Genomic DNA, 6,361 nt, shown 5'->3' on the forward strand with positions numbered 1-6,361 from the left:
CTTGTGTCTTCTCATTTTATTTTTGTGATTTATTTGTAGCAGATATAAGGAGGAACATTCAGCTGAACTGAAGTGACGAGTCACAAATAACATCCTGACAACCTTTGGTTTCAGGTGGCGACCCTTCTTTTTTCAGCCATTCACTGCTATCATTTTGGTTTTTTTTTTATTTCTGTATTAAACTTGAATAATTTTTTTAACATTTCCTTGACTACTTATACCATATTGGATATATGGAGAGAAAGTTCATATGCTCATCATCTATTCAGATCGTTTGCCACATTTTACTTTGCCCGTCATTTTATTTAGTTCGGATTACCATGGGCACATCTTGCTTCATCCACTAATACAAATTTTCATCTTTTGTAGGATAGGGTACTATGCGTACAATGTGAACTTTAAAATGTGTACTAGAGCAAAAAAAAGGTTCGAAGGAAGCTTCATTTTGTACAACTTTTGGTTGTACCAGAGAATTTTCAAACTGTGACTATTTTGTTAGAAACAGTTTTGACTGGAACGTTTAAGATATATAGCTAAGCGTTTGTAACCATGGGTGAATTGTTTTTTGGTACCTTTCCGTATTTATCTATGTTATAAATTAGCTTGCACATTATCAACTGCCAGCTCGCTTACCCACAATCATTTTTTTATATAAAAAGAACAACGCAGCCACATACACTTGCTTCACGACGGGTACAGTGTGCCGCCGCGCCTTCTGCCTGCTAGTGCAAATTAAAAAGTTGCTAGGCCGTGCCGCAAGAGCCGTACATGCAAACAACACACACACATAAACATGCAGAACATGCACCACAGACATGACGTTCTCATCATTAACTTTTTGGTTATGGGATGGAGCAAAGGTAACACTAAAAGTAATACAAAACTAAAATAATATTTTTAAGGAGAAACGAATTAAGAGAATTGATATTACCTCAAAGAAGAAAGACAATGAAAAAAGGGGCAACTGCGTGCTAGCAGTGGCCTGCCTAGCGGGTGTGCCCAGAATTTTGGAAAATAAAATTTTTCCTATGTAAAAATTAGCTGATTTTCAAGGGCACGCCCTCTATTCTATTTTTATGTCCGCCACCACGTGTGAGTTGTCTAAAAATTGTCGGTGTTCGATCAGATAGCTCTCCACCATTCGATCTGGATCCAAAGGCCTAGCTGGCTTGTTCTTCCACCCTTTTTCTCCCCTTATATGAAAAATAAATTAAATAACCAAAAAAGAAAAAGAAAAAGAATATTATGCAACTATGTGTAACATAATAGAACATAGAAATTTATACTTTCTATAGCCTTCTATATACTAAAAGAAAAGTAAAGAAAATCAATAAAATGGAACTATCCGCATATACTTATATACGGAAATAAAAATAAAGAAAAAAAATGGAATCTTTCTAAGAAAGACTAACTTATTCGCATTGGTATTACCCTTCAAAGATAAAAATCTGAAAAATAAATTAAAACAAATAATGAATAATATTTGCACACAATATACACAGAAATTGCACTTTTTAATATGCTAAAATAATTATACAATAGTGGATTTATGACACAAAAAAGAAAATGAAGAAAATTAAACAAATAATTGCAAATTTAGCACACAATATACATAAAAGTTGCTTTTTCTATAATATGTAAGAATAAGTATAAAATAGTGGAATTTATTAAAAATAAAAGTTTCTAAGAAGGAATTAATTAGTGACATTAGTATTACCACAAAAATAAAAATAAATAAAACAAAGTAAAAAATACTAAAGTTCTCTAAGAAAGAATGAATTAGTGACATTGGTAGTACCCTTAAAAATAAAAGAAAAATAAATGAAAACAATGAAGTTTTCTATGGAAGAACGAATAAGTGGTATTAAATATATTATCGTTAAATAAGAAATGAAATGAAACAAAAGCTAAAACAAAATCAAAATAATGAAGTTTTGAGAAAAAATAAATTAGTGGTATTGGTATTACCCTTTAAGAAGAAAGAAACTAATGAACACATGATTTACACAAAAATTACACTATTTTATAATTTGCAAGAATAAGCATGTAATAGAGGAATTTTGTAAAAAAGAAATTTCCTAAAAGGAATAAGGAATGAATGAGTGGCATTGGTACTACCCTTAAAAGGGAAAGAAAATAAAAGATGAACTAAAACAAAATCAGTGAATTTATAAGAAAGATTTAATTAGTGCCTTCGACCCTTTAAGAAGAAAGATGATGAAAAATTAAACAAATAAGGACAAAATATGCACAAATGTAGTGTTATTTGCACACCGATTACAAATAATTTGCATGTACAAATTCATGTTAATAGTCTCTTAACATATTAATAGTAAATTGCGTCTTATATCGTGGTGTCATCTCTCTCAACATGCTTATGCATGCACACACCCGCACACCAACACACACAAAAAATGTCACAAACATGAAGAAAAACTAAAAAAGAAAAGAAAATAGACACAAGGAAGAGACGTAGAAAACGCATTCGGACCTATACGTTGACACAATAGAGAAATCCATAGAAAGCATCTTTAAATTCAAACTGAAACGAGCTTTTAGGACCGACCTCGATTAATCTGCTAGACTAACACGCCCACTAATACTCTAGGCCGTACTAATCTAACACGCCAACTAATATGCTAGACTAACACGTCATGGTTTCCTCCCACATCTGTCTGCAGATAGGGAGGCCAGTCCACGGATACAGATGCGAGGGCCCACCATCCAACTGCAGTCACATACATTTTGACTACAACTCGAACTAACCGGACGAAATTCGATCAAAACAGGCTGATTTCATATAAACGCGTCAAGATTTCATAGAAACATGACGGATTTCATTACATTTGCATCAAAGCGGTGCTAGTACGACTCTGCAGGTATAGTTATTACCTAATCTAAATGGTCGCCGGCGCCAGTTATCCGTGTCTGGCCATGAGCCTCGAGAACTGAATCTTCACCGTCTCCGGTTCCGTTTCGGCGCTCTCCAGCCCCATCTCTGAAGGCCCGAAAAGTGAAGTTGTCCGCCTCCACATCGCCACCAAGCAACTAATCGGCCAACGATGTTGAGCCCACCAAGCTTGGCGTCGACGGGAGGGGAGGAGCGGTGGCCTTCCTGGGACACAAGCAGCGGCCACCTACAGTGCACTACTCTTCCTCGCTGTTGGCGGCGCCCTCGGACGTGATGGCTTCGTGGTCGTCGCGGCAGGGCGCGGACTCGGCGATGTCCTCCTCCTCGTCGGTCTCATCGAACACCGTCTCGCCCGCGCTGTCACTCTCCTTGTAGGCGTCCGCCACCTCCTCCACCCGCTGACTGTACCGCCAGCGGGCGAGGCGGATCTCGCGGGCGAAGCGGTAGGACTCGAGCAGCGCCTCCTGCTCCGCGGGGTCCGTTGTCTGGCGCGATAGCCCTGCCGGCGGCGAGCTGCTCCTCCGCCTGCATGTGCTCCTGCAGGAGGTGGTTGTTGTAGGCGGCATCGGCCTGCGCCTCCCGGAAGTGCTCCTCCCGCACCATGTCCATGTAATGGGCACGACCTCTCTGATGGCCATGGTGCCCTGCACTGGTGAGGGTGCGTGGAGGAGGAGGAGGGTGGTGTTGGTTCGTCGTCGGCAGCGTCCTCCATTTGGACGTCGTCGTCCTACGGCTGCCAGCCAGCAGCAATGGCGGCCATCTCCTTCTTCTGGTCCGACGTCAGCCCGTCCCAGAGAGCTTTGGCGGGGGAGGATTCCATGGTGGGAGTGGTGCGGAGAGGAATCGGAGGTGAATGACTGTGGCTATGCGCGGGATAACAGTTTATATAGCAATGGTGGACAACAGAGGGACGGACGGGTGGCACTGGAGGAGATGCGTCAGCAACCGCGTGCCATCAATATGGGCGGCATGCGGACAAATGGGAGGTCGTCGTGTTGTTTGAACGCGCGGCACCCGCCTGCACCGGAAAGCGGCGCGGGCGACGCTCTCTCGATCGGTGCACCGCTTCAATGTTGGCGCTAGTGAGCGATCGCGTCTGCTCTGGCCGGGCTTCAATGTCACCCGCTCCAGCGGGAGGGGGAGGGGTTTTTGGTGGGCCATGGAAGTCAGAAGAGGGCGTGGGATCGGTCCCCCCCACCCACACACGTTTGCCTCTCGTTTGCGAAAGAAATCACATCCAGAGCATGCCACGGACCGATACAAGTCCGCGTTGGATGGCTTCCGCTGTCCGGAGAGCACAGTCGAGACGTATGCGGAAGGTTTGCGGGTCGGCGTTGAAGATGCCCTAAAGCGATGTTTGACACTCAACTGAAAATCAATTCAAGTTCGGTCAAATTTTAGACCCAATAGAAAACCCATAGTTGTTGGTCACTGATTTCTCCTGTGTCTATGTATGCATGTTAAATGAGGATGCAGTAACTCTGCCTCGCCAAAAAATAATAACGGGTTGGACTGGACCTGCTTTGATTCATGAAAAGCACATGACATTCATTAGGTTGTACTTGGATATTGATTGACAAGCTAAGTAAAAAGAACTAAAACTGCAATTCAAATCTTTTGAGTTGAAATTTGACCAAAAGTACAATTGCTCAAAAACTATAGGTCATACTCCCTCCGTTCTGTTATATAAGATGTATTTGTTTTTTGATAAAATTCCACAATATACTACTTCCTATAGCTATTCCCTTCCAATCCTCAAGCCCAAATTGTTCCTAATGATTAGGCCAGTTTCTAAAAACATCTAAATCATGACCATTTCAAATATGTCCTTTTGTATAAACTTTAAGTCCCTGTGTATGTACTGTTTATTGATTGTGTTTCTCTTTTTGTGGTGAGTAGAGAACATTCCTTTTCAGAAGATACGAGGACCACAAAGGAGTGCCCCGAGGATATTTAAGAACTTGTTGCACCTAGAAAGCAACCTACTTTGATCATGTCAAATCCCATAATCGCATTACATAGTTAGTATTATTTTCATATTTATCTAATAGTTGTGAGAGAATGACTTTTGATTTCTTGCTCTTGTGCTTATTCACGGCCTTTGTCTTCTTTGGCTTTGCATGCATCAATCTTTGGGTTTTCTTGATGCCCCCAATGCCGAATTCATTGTAACTTTGATGGTACTCCTGCCTAGAAGAATATCATCATTGTAGTACACTTGAACATTTTCTTTACTTGAAAGCTCGACCCCATCATTTCCATTTCTACCCTCTCATATTTAATGAATCATCTTAAGGCACCCAATGCAATAATATTTGCCATCAACACATATCGTAATAGATTGGCCATCCATTTGTGTTTCAACAAATTTCAATCGTCCTTTATCAATGACCGATTTTACTATTTGAGAAACACGTTGCAATCCTCGAAATTATGCTCAGGCGAACCATGCAACTTCTAATACATCCGTCATTGGATTGATGGCTCAGCATGGTGATCAAGAATTCTGATATAATTATTTTTTGGTGATAAATCAAAGATATATCACACGTGCTCAATCCAAAGGTATACTTCTTATTATCTAGACGGTCTTCTTGTGAGAACAACTTTGGAATTAAACAATAAAATGGTTAAAATTTTACATCACACCATTTGGTCTCTGATGTTTTCGAATAAGATATTACGCTAGCGTTGGATTTCCCAAAAGATTTCAAATTTATTTTATGTTTCTAACAAGTAAATAGTTAGAACATACATGTCTCATTTGAAACCAAATGTAAGTCAAGTATGAAATAAGCAAAGCTACTCATTTTGATATAAAATTTAAGTAAAACAATGGGGAAAGTTTTGGCTGCAATAAAATGTCATCACCGACCATTTTGAATGGTACAATGTATTGACTGATATGCATTGTAGCCATTTTATTGCTAATAAATAATTTTTTCTTCTTCATTGGTCTCTCCAGATTGTTTATGATAACTTTTCTAATAGATGTATCAACAGTAAAGTAGCGACAAAATCAAAAAATATGTAAAATAATTGCTAGACATACCTCTTCTAATACGTTCGGAGAGCATGATGGTTGCATGACTTGAACAGTACATTGCTCTACTTTTGGATGACTCCCCAATGTCTTGTTGTTTCTTTTTTTTTCTTGATCTCGTAGCTCATCACTTTGATGGTCTTTGTCAACCAAACTTTATTTGGTTACATAGTCTTTCTCTTGATGCTCATCAAGTTCTCTAGCACGTAAACTTGTAGGGCGGAAAATAGGTTCCCTTAACTTCAGAAAATCAAGCGTGGTTGTTTTGCTATGCTTGCCATGCACTTTCTCAATGATGCTTGCCTTGTGGATTTGATGGATTCGGAACATATATTATTTGGTTTGGCTTTGTCAACCAAAGTACTTTAACTCTTCGAACCATCCTTCTTTTCAACAATTTTACTAAT

This window comes from Triticum aestivum, chromosome 6A (genome assembly GCF_018294505.1).
Source record: "Triticum aestivum cultivar Chinese Spring chromosome 6A, IWGSC CS RefSeq v2.1, whole genome shotgun sequence".
Taxonomy (NCBI): Eukaryota; Viridiplantae; Streptophyta; class Magnoliopsida; order Poales; family Poaceae; genus Triticum; species Triticum aestivum.